At 43.6% G+C, this 19,867-nt stretch overlaps 1 protein-coding gene across 1 annotated transcript in view; it reads right to left on the bottom strand.

Annotated features, from left to right (window-relative positions):
• The window catches only part of CNTN5 (contactin 5), a 2,147,338-nt gene extending 2,135,808 nt beyond the window's left edge, over positions 1–11,530 (bottom strand). Inside the window, exon 1 of the mRNA XM_078656993.1 lies at positions 11,393–11,530. The gene's annotated coding sequence lies outside the window, so the exon portion shown is untranslated. The remainder of the gene's footprint in view (positions 1–11,392) is intronic.
• Positions 11,531–19,867: the final 8,337 nt, after the last annotated feature.

The raw sequence follows: 19,867 nt of genomic DNA, 5'->3' as shown, positions 1-19,867 counted from the left end.
AGGATGTTCTGGGATGAATGAGACTGTTTTTTGTATCTACTAAATGTGTATTCCGGCCAAAGTATGACTGCTGGACCCCATGCCCATGCACGACTCTAATATGGTGGATGAGCGTAATTTCTAGAAAGACGACCTTAATCACCAAATCGCTCTGACTGATGGACACAGCAGGCTGCGAGCCCTGAGAAGGTGCGCTGATTTGTGACTGATGCATTTAAGTGTGGGCGAGTGTCTGAGGCCTGCTACATGAGGATACATCTTTTTTGCCTGCCACTCTATCTGAAAGATGTACTGCATCGTTGATGCCAAGACTGGAGATACAGTATTTCGTGGCAGTGTGAGATATCGGAGCTCGTGGCATATTGCTCCCCTGTGCACTATATTGACAGTGTGTTCTAGCCGGGGGTGTGAGGCTGCTGAGTTCAGATTGTATAGAGTGGGACAGGACCAGCACCCTTGCTGGGGGCTGTGCAACCAGTGAGTTGATCGCAGGAGCAGAGTTGTTTCCCCCATGAATAAATGCCCAAATCTTAAATGCCCAACACTCACAACTGCTGCTGGGAATGGGGAATGATCTGCAGACTTTGGAACTGTCCCTTCCTCCTTTCCTTTCACCACTCTTGACCTGGAGCGAGCTGGAGGATGAGTCAGATGGCGCTTCCCTGTAACACTGTGACTGATGCTCTTGATGGAACCATAACTGTTCTGTACTTACCGCAGTGCCCGAGCAACCTAGGCTGATGCCCGGTGGAGCTGTCCTAGGCAGCTATAGAGGAGTTTGACTCTGGTTCACCCCTCAGCCATCACCTACCCAGCCGGACTTTGGACATTGTTTTCCTCACCTGCCCGTTATGTTTCCCCCTGTTTTACCATTCCCCCCAACCTTTCACTCCCCATAAGACGTGTGTAAGCGCTAATAACTCATATTATTGTGTAATCTTATGTCTATACTTAGCCATGTCATTATGTAACCTGTAACTTTCTGATCCTCATGTAAAGCGCTCTGATACCTCCAGGTCTGGCCAGAGCTATATAAAACTCTTCACATAAATAAAAAACATGGCTCAGGCCTACCACTACAGAGCCTGTGTGTGCAGTTTAAACTGCCATTTTAACCAGGCAAGTTAACCTACTGGCCAAGGCCAAATCTTCCTACTTATAACATACAAGTGACCCCCAAGGTAGGCCCTGGCCAACCGTATGGAAAGGGTGCAGTGTACTTTTAAGTTTTACATGTCCTGGTATTGAACTACTCTTAAATCAGTTTTTCACTACTGCAAGGCCCATCTCTCCCATAGGTCAACATGTGGACTGCCTTCCACCATTTAGGAATTTCCCATTGGAATAAGATGGAAAAATCAAATTTGGTGTCTCTGGACTCAACTTATGGTGAAGTTTTTTTTTTGGGGGGGAGTTTTTATATAGCGCGAACTAGACCCGAATCAGGTATCAGAGCGCTTTACATAGCACAAGTTACATTTTTTTTTTTTTTTACATGAGGACACACTTTCATTTTTAGGCACATTGGTTTTTAAATTGCAGCTCTGAAAATGCAATTTTTATAAAGTTGGTTTTTTCATACCATTTGGCACCTTCTTCCTGTCACTGGAATCAGTGTTTAATTTGAGGCTGTGGTTTCCAGTGCTCGGCACCAGCACCTATTTGTCAACACCAGCAATTAGGACAGCTTCAAGATGGTGGTGTTGTTTGTGCCACTAAAGGATGAGCATAACAAGAATTGTTTATTAATTCCATTTACATTAAAAACAACTAATACCCGCCGCCCAAACCATTCTTATAGCGTTGTGGGCCTCGAACAGTCTGAAATGTCACCCTTGTAGCAGTGTGATGGTTACTAGTCATGTAGGCAAGGTCATTGGCAACAGTGGCAATGGGTAGTGCAAGCTGTGGTGGCCTCCTGAAAAGTAGCTTGGCACTTTTTTTATTACAAATTAAGCACTGTCTGGAATGTAAGTCTGGGTTGGGTGACAGCTGGATACCTGCAGCAAACAGGCAGAGTAGATGTGACCAGGCAACTATCTGCATTTGATGGGACACTCAGAAGCAGGATGAGAGGGAAGAGCTAACACTTGTACCTGAATAGGGCTGTGTCTGTCCCCACACAAAGTGTTCAATATGTTGTAATTCTGGGTCCACCGAAGGAAAGAGGACCTTGTGCACTTGAAAGCATCTCTTTGAATTCCCCCTACTTCAAAGGCCAAATTGAGTATAAGTACTGGACCTGTGACACCATCATTTTGGAACACTGTTGGAACTAAGCTGCTGCGCTATAGGAGGGACTGCCAATTTGCTACCTTCTTTGCTGAGTTGACCTGGTGCCTGCTCCTTCTTGCCTGGGAGTGAGGAGTACTGGACTTGCTCTCTACATCCTTGAATTCAAGTTTCTCCAAGGGATTGCTGACTTGGCTCCTGTTTTGACATCTCAGGGTTATCAAAGACTTCCTTCAACTCTGTTTCTGAACTCTGCCAACTGTGAGTCTACCCCCCACCCCCCTCAAAAGGTGCCAATCTTGTCCTGGGCCCTGGAAATGGGTTTTGCAGCTTTGTTTTGGCGAAAATCGACACAGTCATGACTTTCCGTCACTCAGAACCGACGCAGGGCCCTTCAACACCAATGCAGCATTGATTTGAGAACATCCGTGAGCAGCATGATGATGATGCATGACCTGACTGCGAGGCTCTACAATGATGCATCACCTGCATCATAAGCAGTTTGGTGCCAATGCAGGACCAGACTGCGAGGCTCGACGACAATGCATCGCCTGCATCGAAAGGGGATCGACGATGACGCAGGACCTGACTGCGAGGCACAGCATTGACGTATCTACCCGACTGCATGGATCGGAACTGATGCCTCGAGCATTCGTAGCAGACACTTTCTCCATCCAAGGTACTTTTTTAGCGGGCCCTGTGTGGGTCCTGTAGCCGGCTTGCCCTCTGTCGTTGTATGCCTGAACTTTGGATTTACCCCAGTACAGCGTGACCTTAAATAACCCCTAAGCGATATTGGCTTTTGAGCACTATATTGCAGTTTTTTCTTTAAAAATTCAGATCTCAAGTTCTACCAATTGGATTTTTGTTCTTTTGGTCTTGCTTTTCTCATCCAAATATATATTTACTAGCAGCCCGTCCCGACGTTGTCCGGGTATGAAATAGAATGTGTGTAATGTGTGTATTTGGCAAGGGCAATTTATTTTAAAATCTCACGGTAGACAACATTTTTTGTTTCATTAGAATCGGGACAGAGAAGGCCCAGCTGCAGCCCTGGTTGATGTTAGCAGGCGCGTGTAATTGGTGTAGTGATCCGCCGCCTGAGCCCGGCTACCGCCCTGGTTGATGTTAGCATGCGCGTGTAATGTCGTTGAATGAGAGAGTTATCAGCCGCGGGTAAATCCGTTCAATGAGAGAGTTGAGTGACAGAGAGTAGGAGGAGGTTGCAGTAATTGTCCCCGCAGACACCCTCATTTGCGTGTTCCCCCACTTGAGGCCTAGATGCAGGCCTGTTTGATGTTAGCAGGCTCGTGTTCCCCTGCTTGAGGTCCAGCGGCAGCCCTGGTTGATGTTATCTGGCGTGTGTAATTAGTGTACTGATCCGCCGGCTAGAGCCCTGGTTGATAGTAGCAGGCACGTGTAATTTCGTTGAATGAGAGATTTCAGTTACAGCGCACAGGAGAGGCTGCAGTAACGTTACTTACTACGCCTCCAGCTGAACGCGTTTGTCACGCCTCCAGCACACGGCCACAGCAGACTATCTTCTGATTAATGTACGACTCACATGGCATGAAGGGCAGACACACGCCCCCAGCTTTTGTCACGTCCCCAGCCCACGCCCACAGCCCACGATATGATGGCCGTACCACATGCCTCCAGCGTTAGTCACGCCCCCAGCCCACGCCCAAAGCACAACGCAGACACGCCCACGAGGGACTACTTTGCTGGCACGGTTCTTTTACCTTTTAAATGTATATGGTGGCAGTCTGCATAGCCTATGTCCTTCTGCTGCAACTGCCCTTTCCAACGCTGTATTGGGTGTTGTGATTGGTGCTGTGGTTACTGAGATGACCCGCCTCAAAGGTTTGGGCTCTCCCTTTATAATATTAGTATGGATTTCTAAACTGGCATGGAGTTTCTTTGTGGTGTTTTCACTGTTTTACTGTAATTAAAGTGATTCACAAATACTTTACACATTGCCTCTTAGGTTAAGCCTGACTACTACCTGCCTGCCAAGCTACCAGAGGTTGAGCACAGGTTAATTTAGGTTGTGCATCTGACCTATCCGTACTAGGATTGTGGTCCCTACTTGGACAAGGTGCCAACCTCTGCCAACTAGAGACCCAATTCTAACAGAGGTAAACTAAACAACTGTTTGGGCATCCTGGGATGACCATGATGGGATATTCAGGAGTAAGAAATGGTGTTTGGGCAGTCTGCAACTTCTTGTGATCACTAGTAAATTATAGTAATGGGGAGGGGTTCTGTGGGTGGTGGTGAAGGGCCATGTAGGGAGTGAAGTGATGAGCCATGCAGGGTTCAGGTTGACAATAGGCACAAGGAGGTTTATGGGATCAGAGCAGGTTGGGCAATACCCCAATCCCCAATTTCACAGCCCACATCTTCTTAAAGATGTCTGTCTGCTTCAAGAGGAAGTCTGCTTGAGAATCTGGACCAAAGTCAGGCACAGAATTCCAGACTCATCACTGTGGACACATCATTTTGCTTTCCTGACCACACTATGTCTCTCTTTTCAAATATGATCCGTAGACTTCTACTAGCCACTCATCCAAAGGTGAGAGATGAAACGGTGGAAATACCGTAGCTGCAATTGGATTACATACCCTATATCCAATAGCTCAAAAGTGATGAAACTGAAACAGGAAGCCCTAATCTCATTTAACATTGCATTCTCTCAGGCCAAACTACATTTACAACATCAATTCGGAGTTGATTTCATTTATGGAGCATGAGATACAGATTTATGGCAGGGCAAATAGTTGCCAGTAAACGCTATCAGATTTTCATTGTAACATGAAAGCCCACCTAAATGTTGAAACTGTGTGCATGGTTTACTCCGCACCACAAGTTGTAAAATGTACTTCCTGTAAGGGACATATTAATATTTTAGCAGGTCACAGAGTCAGGTGAGCACCAGCCTACTGGAGAAAACATCTGCAGATGAGAACTGAATAAAACTTTGGAGAGAAAACCTAAGTAGATCATGTTATAGAAAGTGGTATCAAATGCTTCACAATTAACACAGCCCTTCCAGTAGTACCATGCCAGTGAAGAAACTAATCATAACATCTCAGGGCATTATTGGATAGAATGTCATGACAAGCATGATTTTATTCTGCAGTAAATATGCATAAGCAGGGTTCTTGAAATCAGATTGGACTAATGCACTCACAATGCTTTATGAACACCTAGTCACAATCCAATATTTTCTCACTTTTAGCATTTGTGCTCACAGCGAACACAAAGAGTCAGTGACATGCAACCAAACAGAAAATGCAGGTAAAGTAAAGGGCAAACAAGTAACACAGCAAAAATGCCAAATAGTTAATGAAATGCTGTAGTTTGTGGATAACCATTTGCAGCAGCTGTCAACACCATCAAAGCCAGTTGATAGATAGCCTCCAGGTACACCACTACAACATTTACGAAAATTAGAAACTGGTTCCTTCTCAATCATTCAGAAAGTGACTCAAACCATAAGGGGGGGAGCTCTGGGTAATCAATGAGGTAGCTGTGACGTTGGTAATAGTAAAGACTGCCCAATCACCAGACAAATCCTGCAGTGGAGGAGGAAATTAGTGATACAGCAGCAAATCTGGATGCAAGCCAGCTTCAGTAGAGAGGGAGAGACTGGAGGCAGAGGGGTCTGGACGCACTATAGCTGGCCATTTAGAATGACACTGTCAAGAACCCAAATAGTGCAAAGTAAAAACTTCCCAACACACATGAACGGGGGCAATTCAAATGTCCACATAACTGACTTTATTGTGAAAACAGATAAAGGCCATCTCTGTAGCAGAACATTCCCACTGGTTACGTAAGTGATGCCAGAAGGCACTCATTTGTGGATGAGCGAGAGGGGCATTGACTGGGAAGAAGTAGATTGCATGCATCAAATGTGGACCAGCTGATAAAGCAGCCTTCTCGCCATGATCTATCACCAGGCCCATATGTGAAAACTATGTAAAGGCTTTGAAGCAGCTCTAATCACCAGTTAACCAGAGCCTGTACCAACAACAGGCCACATTGACAACTTTTAGGCCGTACTTCAATTTGTTTGGCCGCAATGTGCCATAGATTGCTACTGCAACACCCACAACAGCTAGGCCTAGGAGCAGCAAGCTCAGATCATCACAACTGTCACAAACTCAAAGCAGCTTTATACTACAACCTGTAATTGTGTAATGAAGTGCTGCCTATATCTGCTTACAAGGACACAGACCAATGGCTTGGTTTTTGTCTCTTGAAGCACTTGGTTAGTCGATGCAACCCAAAAATGCACAACGTCTTTTCGTCTCTATACGTCTGCAATTTGCAACATGCCTGCGATAACATTTCAAGCATGAGACTAAAGATAATGCAATTTCCAAAACATTTCAAGGAAGGAAATGTTATCATCACATTCACATTATAGAATATAATTAACCCATTCACTCATTGAAAATAAAAGCATTAACAAAACAATGAGGACATTTGTGCATAATTAAGACTCCAACAAACAACAGCAGTATGCCAACGCAAAAATAACAAAAGAGGGATCAGAAAGATTACAGATCCTCTTTCACAAAGACCCTGAACAGCTTAACTGTGTACATAGCAGTTGTGTTTGACCTCTGAGCCTTAGGGTGGTCTTCCCCCAAACCTTTTGCCCTTTTCCCTCCATTATTGCTGGAAATAGTTTTGTTGGCCATAGGACTCGGTGCACTTTACCACTGTTAACCAATGCTAAAGTGCTTGTGGTCACTACCATAAACAAGGCAAGATTGGCTTACACCTAATTGGCATATTTAGTTTACTTAGAAGTCCCTTATAGAGTGGTATACAGTATACCCAGAGCCTGTAAATTGTGTGCTACTAGTGGGCCTGCAGCACCTATTGTGCCACCCACTTAAGTAGCCCCTTAAAACATGGTCAAGGCATGTCATTGCAGCCTGAATGCAGTTTTAAACTACCAATTCAGTTTGCAATATGACCCCCTTGCAAGCCGTAAACTCCTCTTTTGTTACTTATAAGTCACTCCTAGAGTAGGCCCCAAGTAGCCAATAGGGCACGGTGCATTGTAATTAAAAGGTTTGACATGTACTTTTAAGTTTTACATGTCCTGGTACAGAAACACTCCTAAATTTATTTTTCACTACTAGCAGGCCAGCCTGTGCCATAGAATAACATTGGGTTGCCTTATTACATTTAATAAATGCTAACGTTTGATAGGGAACAGATAAGCTTTTCCTGCTGGGTAGTTATGAAATTGTAACTAAAAATCCTCTTCAATGGTACATTCGAATTTTAAAATACAATTTTGAAAATGAAACTTTTAGAACAATGGCATTTTCCTGCCCTTTGCCATTTAGTGTCTGCACCCTCCCCTGGGTCACATGACTGGGTGTAGTTGGCAGATGGACTTTGGGAATCCCTCTCAGATAGGCACACGATAGAGGGATTAGGTGTGCCTGAATGGGCTATCTGCTGGCAGGATGGGGTCGGAGCACCACTTGCAACTGATTAGGCAGGGGTCTGCCTTTACACAAAGGGCTTGTCACCACTGTTTTGCCCCTGCAGCCTGCCTTCAGCCAGGGCAGGGGAGTCAGGAAATTCCAAGCACTTAAAAAAAAGAAACCTCTAGAAACGTCCCCTACTTCAAAGAAGGTATTGTGTATAAAAAGGGGACCATCAGACCCACTCTTCAGTTCACTTTCTGGACCTGCAGAAGGACTCTCAGAGGATTGCCTGCTGTTTTGGCCTGCTGTGTATCAGAGTGACTCCAAGGGAAAGTTTGCTGGCCTCCTGTTCGGAGCAACATGGACAAAACACGCTCCCACCATCTTAAACCTGCACCTGAACCCAGACTGAGGGAATCCTAACCCTCTCAAGTGTTGCCCCTGCAGTCTGGGACACTTGGTGGTGGCGGTGCTAAAGATGGACAGATAGCCAAAATCTAAAACCTGTGACTTAGAACCTTTTTGACTAAAACTGCTTTGAGAACTAAGAGGAGACTGGGACCAACCTGCTTGTCTAATCGCTCAAGGCACATAGCCAGTCAGCCTGACTTCTGGCTGCTCCCGCAAAGTTCTTCTCCACAGTAGCAAATCCTGTTCAGCAGTACTTCGCTGAAGGGGTATCCAGCAACCTGGAACTTTAGTTTGCTACAGCCTCTTGCCTCTCCCCATTGGAGATTTTCAACTTCTAAAAAAGTGAGTAAGTGCAAATGAAGAAATCTTCACCGCAACTTCGTCCATTGGCTACCCAACGATGCGGGTCCCTCCTCGGACACTGCCTGCAACTATGCCTCGCTGACCTTTACCTACTTAGAACTTTTTCTTCAAAATTTCAAAAGGTAAACACCTACTGAGCCCAATTAACTTTGTGTATCTGTTCCACGCTCAATCATGGTCTTCCATATTTTCTAGCTTCACCCGGTCTCACACAAATAGATGTCTGTGGTTGGCGCTTTGATCTTTTAGGTGCTAACTTTTACTAAAAACTTTAACATTCATAACTCAGGATCTACTGACCGGATATCTGTCCTTTTAGTTTTACATGATTTACAATGTACTCTATTTTTCTAAATTGCTGTGTGATTTTTCTTATATTGTGCCTTATCTTTATATGCACTAGGAATGAGAGAACAGGACATAGTGGTATACTTTTAAGTGTTCCACTTTGAGCTTTCCACTGCCATGCCACAATAAAGAACCAGAAGATGTCAGAATCCACAATGGCACATCTGAGTCCACCAAAAGACCATCACTGACAGACCAATAAATTACTATTAGTTTTCTTTCATAAGATGTACCTTCCTAATCGTCTGATTAAGCAGTATAGGCATATAGTCTTCTCTTAGCTCCTCTTCCACTTGAGGTTGTGTGACTACTTGGACAGGAAGGGTACTGAGTTAATGAAGTGTTTGTTTATCTATTTGTCTGTCTACTTCTCCTCATTTAATAGCAAGGGCCCCTTTCATTAACAGTACACCCGGCTGCACTGAAGAAAATGACCAGACACCATTGTTTTCTTCAATGTTTAGCTGGGGATCATCAAAGCAACCTGCCTTGCAATGAAAGTGTGCACATGTTTATACTATGGAGCTTTGTGAGTTGTTGCACAGGCATCCAAGTTCCACACCTCGTTGAAAAAAAGACTCTTTCAAAAGCCACAGAATCTGTGAAATATTTGCCAGGTGTTGGTACTGCCATCCGGGTCACTGACAAAAGAGCTACTTCTAATGCATCTAATGCTGGTGGTGCTTTCAACGCATTTCAATGACATTCTGTCTGGCATTATTTGCACCGGCCTGACTTTCCATTCCTCTTCATACTAATCCTCTGCCCAAAAACAAACACATGAAAACTCCATTTTATTTATACCTTCCTACCAGCAGAATTTGTTTTTTCTTTGTTGAAAATCTTTGGTTTTCCCATAAAAAAAGCACATGTGTAGATTTATTGGCAGGATACTGCTAATGACAGGGTTGTTTTCCAATGTGGGGCTCCAATTTATATCAAGCAGACAAGTTCGAAACTCCAGTTTTCTATGATGCAACTTGTAACCGCAAGATTAAAACTCAACATTATTGAAAACTACCCATTTAAAATGTTAAATAGTGTATTATCTCCAAATCCGCGTACCATTGTTAAATAAGCAGCAACGGGACTTAAGAATCATAGGGACACCATGCACAATATAGCCGCACATACCTTTGCACTCCTTTTAAAAAGTGCCTAATGTCCGCGCACCCACCTTACCATCTTGTGCCTATCTTTACCCTACTGAATCTGGCATGCTGATGCCCTTCATCCTTAGGAGAACCCCAACCCCGCAAACCAAATCCAAGTGTCTTGCCATCTTCCCTATCCAACAATAGCACTACTTCCCCTCACCCTTGACCAGTGCCCAATTTGTAAAAACCATAAGTGCCAGGGCTCTCGTCAGAAGACCAGTGCAACTTGCAACACATGTTACTCCTGTCATACTGCCAAAAATAGTAACAACACAATTTGGACTCTTTCAGGCCTCCAAACCTATAGGAATGGCTTGGCGGCAGGTAACAGTCATTTTTAATATATATTGAATTCATGTTTTTGTGGTCATCTCTCAATTAGGCAGATAGCGTCACCTTCTGGCAGACTGTCACAAGTGCCATTGTTGACAATTAAGTGCAGGTGCCGAGCACCAGAAACCACAGGCTCAATTTTAGCACTGCCCTTACCAACACAAATTAAATATTGTGCACCGTGACACCCTCCCCTACCACCCTCTGTGCCCTTCAAATCCTTCCCTGTCCAAATCCACAATCTCCACTCACTGTGAGAGGGAGACCCAGCATGAAACTGATAGCTGCGCTGCATGACCCTGAGAATCTTGGATTTGTGATTGACAGGAGACAGGAATATCGGAGCACTAAAGCACCAGCTACATCCCCCCACTTCACAAAGGTCCGCAAAGATCCACGAACCATAGCAGATCACTATCTGTCAGAGGAATGTTTGTGAAAGATGCGGTTACCCTGATCTGATGTCAAAGCAGGGAATTATTCTATTTTGAACTCTGTGTTCACAGTAATGATTCTGCATTAGAGCCGCACATACCACTGTCGTTTTCTGGGAGAAATGAATGTACATAGTGGAATGAATGTTGTCAAATAAACAAAGGTTTGCTAATGATTTCAAACACTTTATTTAAAAAGAGATGCAATTCCACATTCTGTAAGAGCACAAAGGAATAGTCAAACATTTGTTTAAGGCAGGAAAACAACTGGGAGTCCTAAACTTAATATTAAGCTCAACTTCCGTGCAGTACCCCTCAAGTTTCAATTACTTTCCAGATATAGGAACCAGCCATCCATCAAGGGAATTCTATAATGATCTGCCTCTCCTGCAACGTTCACTGCCAGTGATGTTGACACATTTCCAAGACATGCTGAAGTTATATGCAACTGTCTGACTTTCCAGTCCTCTCTATGGTACATTCTATACCTAAAAATATAACAAATAAAGCTTTCACCGAGGTAAGCAATGCTCGTGCCCATCACTGTCTGCAAAACAGCAGCCCCTTGGGATTTACATAATGATGATCCTCAAAGGCACACAAACAGGAAGCTGCCTGGAAGCATCAAAAACGTACAGATGAGTATTCCCCTTACCTTGTACAGAACTAGGAAGTGTATGAAGAAGTTCCTGGCTTGGCGAGGCAAGTGGTCCAGCCTGTCAGCAAAACTCTAGTTTCCATCCAACGTATTCTGTCACAGAGCAAAATCAGAAAATGGAGGATAGATCAGCTGATGAAGAAAAAGACAGTGGGTTTGAGAGAGTGTTCAAGCAGGACAGAGCAACACATCCAAAGTTAAGATTTAAATCTTGGCCTGGATAACTCATACTTGTATTATTTAACAGGTTGATAAATTGAGCACCGCTCTGAGACAAACTTCTGCAACTTCTACTCTCCCACCTCAGTTGCCACCATGACCACCATGAGTCTTGCACGTTAGAATGTATTATGTAAGAGCCATGATACACCAAGAAAAACTTTAAACCCTATATCAGTATAGATTAGAAAAGTGCAATCTTGTAGTATATTCAATTATTATATACATTATTAGGCCAACACTTAAATATTCAACGTTATTTCACTACATTGGTTTTATTATAAACTTTTGAACACAGCATTGCACTGCACTGCTAAAACCTCTTGTCCATTACAGAAAATTCTAGAAAGTTCTTTAAAAGAAAATATATTCTGTTTAATTGGTCGGAGCCACAAATGATAGTACACCAAACAAGGTCACAAAGAAAGTGTTTGAAACTTCAAAACTAATTTATTTGATTATTCTTTTTCCTCAAAATAAGACTAGCTCAGACATTTTTCGCCCAAAATCACTTCTTCGAGGGTCATTTTTCCACTGCTTCAATATGCAAGAGAGTTCTATTTTAACATTCCTTTTATGAGGGTCTGCAATAATCTAGACTTCAGTGAGCTCATTCTAATGAGATCCTCTTGCAATATGTCTTGCTTAAGAATGAACCGTCTGATATCAGAAACTCAAAAATGTAATAGAGCAGGTATGGTGATCATGACGCATCACAGCTTATACAGCTGGATGGATTGTCAATGTCTCTTCCGAGAATTTAACCCATTGGCTGCGTCGAACGTTCAGCTCCAGTGCTGAACGTTCGAAAAACAGGTGGGGCAGCATCGGCCAACGGACGTGCGCAGCACTACCAAGGTAGTGCTCGCGACGACCGTTGGCCAAGAGCATCAGCCAAAGAGTTAAAAGACTGAAAATGAAGAGAACGTTTTTGAGTAGAATTACTAGAATGAGGGAACGGTGTATTGTTTTTTTGTTTGTTGTTGTAAAGTCCCGATTCTGGACAGTATTTCTGTTTGGGAGATGGGGAGACATGTCATAAACTTGTGGTCCTCCAACCCCTCCAAACCCACAGTTTCCAGCATCTGGAAACCGCTGGATTTTGTTGGTTCAAGTGCCACTACACCACCCACCGTGAGACCATCTGCCCCAAGATGGCCGAGTCACAGTGATGATATTCCTACCCTGTCTTCCCAGCCCAGGCCCCCCTGCAATGCATGGTGAAAACAGGGAGGAAAAATGTTAAATGTCCCGCATGAAATACCATTCCTAGTGCATCCGTCAAATTACTCTCTTTTCAAAGTATACATATTACCGCTTTTTTTTCTCTACAAAACTGAGTGTGAACTTTAAAGATGGTGTTCAGTCAGTCTGCAAACTTCACTGCTGTGAAAGGAGCTGCTATGGTGGCTTGGGTCTTGATATATACGAAGATATCATTAACTGGATGTCTCCTTTAATAGTAGACTTTAAATTAGAGAAATGCAGGAGTAGTAAACCCTTTTTTACAGTATTTGCAGAAAAACCAAAAATGTCTCAAAATGTAACCGCTTGTGCTCTAGTTGTGAAGCTCAAGTATACAAAAAGTGATGGATGGAATGTTCGAATTATTCTTAGCAATTGGTAATTACTCGAGCTGCATCCCAGTCCATCATCATTTTGCACACCATGCAACCTCAGTTTGGACCCAGCCATTTACAAATCAGTCTTGACCCTTCTCAAATGAGAACAGTCCAGCCCGAACTGCCAAGCCTGGTCCTTCCAGAACCGGAACTTCTAACAACCCAGGACCGGTTTCACCCTTGTTATAGGCTCATCAGCCGGGGATAGCTTGGTTCCTGTATACTTTAGTTTGTTCACTTAAGGTGTAAAGCTCAGCACATCTGGGCATAGGAAAAACAATATTGGGCTCTGATGTTATCGAGACCTATTCATCCATCTATTTTTGGGAAAAATAGGTCACCGTAGCTGTTGCGACCTTAGCCCCACACCACTGTAATTGGGTACCAAAAAATGAAGACATCTCGGCTGTCTTTAACAATTCCCACATTTGTTCCTGAAATGCAGTGCTTTATCAGCAAAGGGAGCTTGTTCACACTGACATTAATATACTTAGTGAATGATCATAGCAGTTATTTGGGGCTATGTTTTACACAGATTGTTGAGTAGGCAGAAATTCTCTCACCTAGCAAAGCAGGTCACCACGAGCAGCATAATGTGGCAATCTGTTATCATTAGCTCTGCGGGAAGGCTCTGAAGACACTTGAAGGAATTAAATGACCTGGAAAAGACTATCTATGGAAAAGTCTACTGCACTGATCTCCATTACTGCCATTGCTATGCATCACTAGCACAAAGAACAGAAAAGGGAATTGCTGTAGGAAAAATATCACTGCAAAGACCATTTGTCTTTCAATTTAATTTTCAACATTTTTTCACAAAAAGGAAGCAGTCTCTTACTTTCCCTTTTATTTCCCTGCATAGTGCTTCATAAGGGTCTCAATAAATTATGCAAATATTCCCCCCTTCTAAAAACATATAAGGAAGCGTTTTTCCTAAAACTATATAAAGACAGCTAGTTTTCATTTAGAGCTTCATACGGCACCTTTGCACTTTATGAAAGTAACATGAGTAACCAATTTAATGTTGCTCAACATCGGGTGCTTAAACCACTGAGATATCCTTTTTACATTAGCATAAGTTTCTTTAAATGAACACTTCCTTGGAGAAGCACAACAAATTGCTTTCAGTTAGCATTGTTTACAAGGAATTTCAGGCATGTTCTTTTACTTTTTCATTTTTTAAACCTACATTTTGTAAGAGACTAGATATAAGCATTGGTTCAAGATTCCTGCAGTTAGTTTAGGGTTCCAGCTAGTAATGCCAGCAACTGGCGCCTGCTGTTTTTGACCTAGTGCCTTGAGATATATATCTCTATATCAACAAAGGTAATAATAAAGGCATTTATAAAGCGCATGGTTACGCCATCCCGGCGTGTCCCCGCGCTGTGGAGAAAGGACTATCATAGACAAGCACAGACCCTACAGTGACACAGGAAACTAATTACTAAACAGATGAGTTTTCAATAGTCGCCTAAAGTTAATTTCCGACCTCTCCAGCCTGAGGCCGACCGGAAGTTTGTTCCAGTTTTTTGCGGCTAGAAAGCGGAATGAGCGACCGCCCATTCTCGCTTTCCTTATCTTGGGGACTGCCAACTGCCCAGTACCACAAGATCTCAGAGCCCTTCCTGGTAGATACCTGGTGACCAGACTCCCCAGATATGCCGGCGCCTTTTGCCAGAGAATACGGTGGCAGATGAGAAGAGATTTAAACAACACCCTTTTTTTAATTGGCAGCCAATGAAGAGCATCAAGGGCAGGCTTCGACGCCGCCCTTCTTGGCAGCCTGATAACCAGCCGTGCTGTCGCATTCTGTAGGACCTGTAGTCGTCCCAAATTCTTTGCAGATGCTCCCAAATATAATACATTCCCGTAATCAATACGGGAAGTAATAAGGGCATGGGTCATTGTCTGTCTGGTTTCCAATGGGAGTAGGTCTAGAGTTTTGCGTAAGATTTTCAAAACACCAAAGCATTTTCCCACTACGCGACGGATATGACTATCATAGGAGAGGGTGGGGTCCATCCAAACCCCAAGATTCTTTGCCTCTGTACAGGGTATAGGGGTAGGGCCCAGACACTGTGGCCACCAGTCTGAGGTCCAGCTAGATCTGTCTCCCCCTACCACCAGCACCTCGGTCTTGTCACCATTCAACTTTAAGCAGTTCTTGTTCATCCAGGAGGCAAGCTCCTGCATACATGCCTTAAAGTTGGATGCCTCGACCGAGGGTGCCTGGGACAAGGAGATCAGCAGCTGGGTGTCGTCCGCATAGGAGACTAACTCCACCCCAAACGCCTGTACTACCTTTGCCAGTGGAGACATATACAGGTTTAACAGAGTGGGGCTCAGGGCAGAGCCCTGAGGCACCCCCTGTTCCAGTGCAACATCCTTGGACCAAAAAGTTCCTCTTTGGACCTGGAAACTGCGCCCTGTCAAGAAAGATTTCAGCCAGCCTAGAGCAGGACCCGAGACACCACCTTTGTTCAAACACTGCAGCAAGGTGTAGTGCGCCACAGTGTCGAACGCTGCGCTTAGATCTAACATTATCAGCGCCATGGTGTGTCCCGCGTCCACCCCCTGCCTAATGGTCTCTGTGGCCCTAAATAGGGCGTTTTCCGTAGAGTATCCCGGCCGAAAACCTGATTGAGAGGGGTGTAAAAGATTGGCCACCCCCAGATATGCCATCAGTTGCTTATTGACCACCTTCTCTGCTACCTTGGCCATATAAGGCAGAAGTGAAATAGGTCTCACGTTTGAGAATATCATGGCTAATGGTAGCTTTCTTCCTAATAGGCAGGACCACAGCTCTCTTCCAATTCACTGGCAGCGTATGCGATGAAAAGGAGATATCCAGAACGTGCCTAATGTAGGGCTCCAGAATCTCCAAAATCTCCCCCAACACCTTAGGAGGAGCAGGGTCTCTAGGGGAGCCCGACTTGACACTGAGACAGATGCTTTTTAACATCTCAGGAAAACATGTCAGACTCTGCCCCATTTTACTGTCTCCCCCCAGTTCCTCAAAATCCAATCCACTACCTGAATTGCCCGTAAAAGTAGAGTAGATGTTTCTCACCTTCTGAGAGAAGAATTCTGCCACCCTATTACATTCAACTTCTGAATCGTCACTGGGTGCATTTAAGCTGGCCACAGAGGAGATCTCCTTGTAGATTTTAAACAACTCCTTAGAGGAGTTCTCTACGTCGCGTTTGTGTATATATATATATATATATATATATATATTCACTGAAAAAACCATAGGTTTCACACCAGTTATAGTTAGCTGGAAATTTTAATCGCATAAAACCAATGAAATTCCCACGTTATAGTTAGTTGGACTCACTATAACTTGCGCGTGCAATGCACTGCTGATGACGTCACATATTACATCACTCATGACATGGTCAGTGACATCACTCATGACATCACTGATGACACCATCCAGTGAATGTGTGTCTTTCTGAAAAATAAATATGTTTTATATATGTATATGTAAAGGTCTGTATGGTTTGTTGGGGGTATTACTTAGCACATAGATGCATAAATGACTGACTCACTGTTTGTATGTGTTTTGAAGACAGCATATGTGCAGGACTGTGTGGGTGGATGAGTGTGTATATGTGTGTGTTAGTGAGTCAATGACTGTCTCACTAGTGTCTTTATCAGTATCTACATATGTTTTAATCTAGTATATGTGAATATTGATGTATATAAGTGACTATATGTGAGAGTGAGGGATTGTAAGAGTTCCTGTTTAAATTAGTATGTTTCTATAAGTGATTGTTCAAGAGAGTAAGTATGTGTAAGTTTCCTTAGAAATAAAGTGGTAGTGTGTGTATAGCTGTATATGCAAATAAATGGATGTTCAATAGTTTATTTGCATGTGTGAGTATGTGTGAGAGTATCTTTAGGATGACTGTCGGTGTGTAAGAGGATGTATAAGTGTATCACTACATATGATGAGTGAGTATATGTATGAGTGACTATATAGAACTGTTGGTGAATGAGTGGAAGTGTATATAGATGGTGGAATTATTGAATTGGTTGTTGTAACTGGTATGGGTATCTCCATTTTTTTGGAAATTTCAGTTTCTATTTTTGAATATGTGTTTCAAGGGTTACATTACAGTGAAAGGAGGCCTGTCACTCTGTCACAAGGGTGGTGTCATCAGTGATGTCATGAGTGATGTCACTGACCATGTCATGAGTGATGTAATATGTGACGTCATCAGCAGTGCATTGCACGCGCAAGTTATAGTGAGTCCAACTAACTATAACGTGGGAATTTCAAGGTTTTATGCGAGTAAAATTTCTAGCTAACTATAACTGGTGTGAAACCTATGTTTTTTTCAGTGAATTTAATAGGTTTTTAAAATGCTAATTCCTAACTATAACTGGTGTGAAACCTATGGTTTTTTCAGTGAATTTCATAGGTTTTTTTAATAGCAAATTTCTATTGCTATCAAATATAATATTTTTTTAATGAATCCTATATTGTATATTTATGTAATACTATTTTTTATATGTATATTCTTTTTTTATTTTTTCATTTTTTGTCCTGGTGCGCTCCCGGGGCACGTACCGGGAGCGCCACGGTCAGCGCAATTTTGCGGTGCGCCCCGGGGCGCGTACCGGGGAGCGTCCCGTTAGCGCTATTGCCGCGAACGAAAACATCATCGTGACGTATCGCCCGGAAGCACTCACGTGCATATGAACGCGCTACGTAAGCGCCCCGGGGCGCGTAGCGTAAGCGCGTCGGGTCATGTAACCTGAAATTAACACTTTTTATTGGTTCAGAACAGTTTTGGTTTCCAAATGATGAAGACCCGAGTCATGTGACCTGAAATCAACACTTTTCATTGGTCCAGGACAGTTTTGTTTTCCAAATGATGAAAGCCCCCACCTTTTTTCCTTCTTCTCACTTTGTCCTTTGACTGAGGAAGACCTGTTTGGAGAGCTATTCCCAATTTGTACTTTAAAATGGCTTCAGTAGCAGCAGCAGCAGGAGCATCTCAGCCACCACCACCACCAAGAGGACCTCCACAACACCACAGTGGTGGAGATGAAGAAGAGGAGGAGGAGGAGGAGGAGGAGGGGAGGAGGAGCTTCCTGCCAGAAGATAATACCCCATATAGGCCAAAGCAGCACATTGTTTGGGAGTTTTTTTCTATCCCAAAGGACCAGAAGAAAGTAAATGCGCCAAGGGTTACTTGCCTAATCTGTGGCACTGAACTTTCAAGGGGGAACCCTAACAAAAAATATTCGTTTGGCAATAACACCATGATTCGCCACATGCAACGCCGGCACCCTAACAACTATGCTAGAGCAGAGGTCCGAGAAATGGCCAGGAACCCTCCCCAATCTTCTCCGAGCACCTCCCAAAGTAAACAACCCACTCCATCGGGTCCAGAGGCAAGGGAGATGGTCCCAAACATACAACCCGGGTTTGCACAATTCAAATTTGTTTGTATTTTTTGTGGGCAAACAATTACTTATGGTGAGCAAAGCATTAAGCTCATCAACCGTGCTGGTGACAACCACGTGTGCCCCAAGAAAACTTAATTTTTTCCTGGTTTTTTTTGCTCCAGTTGAGCCGTTTACAATTCCCTGTTTTTTGTTTGTCCCCATAAAAACAATAAAAAAATATAAAATTGTTTATAAAAGCCAAAAAAGTACAAAATGTTCCAAAAAAACAATAAAAAAATATAAAACAACAAAAAGAATAAAAAAAGTTCTTTTTAGAACTACCTCCAATTTATAAAAAAATGCTTTTTTAAAAAAAAAAATCTGTCATTCTTTTTTCCCCCTGGTACGTTCCCCGGTACGCTCCCCGGTGCGTGTACCGGGCGCTCCCCTTTTATGGCCCCCCACATCAAACCTAGGGGGTCGGGGGGGGGGCTTTTGGTTATTTCCCCCTTTGTTTTTGCCACCTCTTGTGTCTCGATCCTACCGAGACACAAGATGGCGGCCGCTCCAGACTGTTTGGAATGTTGACAGACACCCGAGAGCCAATCAGCTTTCCGCTCGCGTACACGCGTAGCGCGCCCGGTGCGGGCCCCGGTGCGCGTACCGGGGCGCGCTTATAGATATATATTTTTTTTAACCTAAATTACTCAAAATCCACTTGAGCACATATCTTGAGACATAGCAAAGGCACATCGGGCTACCAGTCCCTACAATGTTGCCACGTTTGGTGGAAATCCATTCAGCCGTTCAGGCTAAAAGTGAGTCCAACCGCCCTATGGAAATTAACATGGGGAAAACACGTTTTGGGACCCCCTTTTATCTCGGCCCCCGCTTGACGAATCCCCCCCAAACTTTCAGGGAAGGAGCAGAGCGGGGCGGGCCATCTAATTTGAGAAATTCACGAAGATTCGTCCACCGGCGCCAAAGTTATTCCCAATAGAAGGTTGTGGATTTCCTATGGAAACTAGGTCCTAACTAGAACTACCTACTGGCGACCGCCAGTAGGTAATATATATATGTATATATATCGACGAACGATGGAACCCAAAACTAACTGCAGAAATATAGATTTATTACCCAGTAGTGGACAGTTGCCACTGGGTAGGTATATTTAGGTCAGCGTTTTGATAGGAAACACGTTTTTTGTGTTGCTAATTACTCTGACACCGAA

Source organism: Lissotriton helveticus, chromosome 8 (genome assembly GCF_964261635.1).
Source record: "Lissotriton helveticus chromosome 8, aLisHel1.1, whole genome shotgun sequence".
NCBI lineage: Eukaryota > Metazoa > Chordata > Amphibia > Caudata > Salamandridae > Lissotriton > Lissotriton helveticus.
This window is presented reverse-complemented; position numbering and strand designations above follow the sequence as displayed.